Source organism: Oratosquilla oratoria, chromosome 29 (assembly GCF_046742065.1).
Source record: "Oratosquilla oratoria isolate Oo_2021 chromosome 29, ASM4674206v1, whole genome shotgun sequence".
NCBI lineage: Eukaryota > Metazoa > Arthropoda > Malacostraca > Stomatopoda > Squillidae > Oratosquilla > Oratosquilla oratoria.
The window spans coordinates 39,039,133-39,040,322 of NC_134805.1; positions in this window are offsets into that span (position 1 = coordinate 39,039,133).

Sequence of the window (1,190 nt, forward strand, 5' to 3'; positions counted from 1 at the left end):
TAGGCAGAAGCAGTTGGGCTCAAATTGTAGTTGATTGTCTTCCCAGTTTTCAATAAATGTTTAGGCTGGAGCTCTTAGCTCCACATGGAGCCAAGAGGGAAACAATGGGAGTGGGTGTATGCCTTTTACTTTGTGTTTAGGTTGGTGGAATATAATTGTGAGTATAAGTTGCATGTTCAGAGGGAGTAGGTCACTGTTGTCAGGAGTATTTCAGTGCACATAGATTGATGAGGAGAAAGGGTCATCTTTTTGTGTTGTGGGAATCTGCAAGAAGTACCCTGCTTTCGGCATCTTTCCCACTCTTGTATGGGAAGGGGACAAGAATGCCACTACTGTATTATCATATATCATAAAAGGCAAATAAGGCAGAGCAAAGGGATTGGGAATCTATTTACTTTTCTGTATTTTTGTCCTAAGTTGAAGTAAAGAATACAACAATGTAAAAATAATATTCAGTTTTACTTTTTATTTACAAATACTGCAAAATTTAATATTTTTAAAGCTTTATCCTAGAGCAATTTACCTGTATTCCCAAAGCCTATACATTTGTGTTTTTGTCCCCCATTTCAGTTACTTAGCACACCAAAACAAGAAAAAAGTATAGCACTGCAATTCATTTTAAATAATCATATTTTTTTTTTTACTAACAAGGTTATACCTGTACTAACAAGTCTAAGCTACTTGATGCAGTTACACAATTGTACAAACACAAATCATGTATACAAAATCCATATTAAAATTCTAAACCTAACTTTAACCCTGATTGCATTGTAGTTGCACATGAAGTCATAAACTGACTGATTAGATTCTTCTATTCGACTCTTTAAATCCAGTTTCCCTCTCAACAAGTTTGTATATATTTCATCTGATTATGTTGGAGAGGAACACATCAAAGAACATTACAACCACAGGCTTTTACCCCTTTACAAGGGAGGTAGCCAAAGTCAAAAGGCATAATTCCACTCCACCCAATTCATCCCCACCCAATTCTCTCTCTCTCTCTCTCTCTCTCTCTCTCCCTCCCTCTCTCTCTCTCCCTCCCCCTCTCTCTCTCCCTCCCCCTCTCTCTCTCCCTCCCCCTCTCTCTCTCCCTCCCTCTCTCTCTCTCCCTCTCTCTCTCTCTCTCTCTCTCTCTCTCTCTCTCTCTCTCTCTCTCTCTCTCTCTCCCCCTCTCTCTCTCTCTCCCTCTC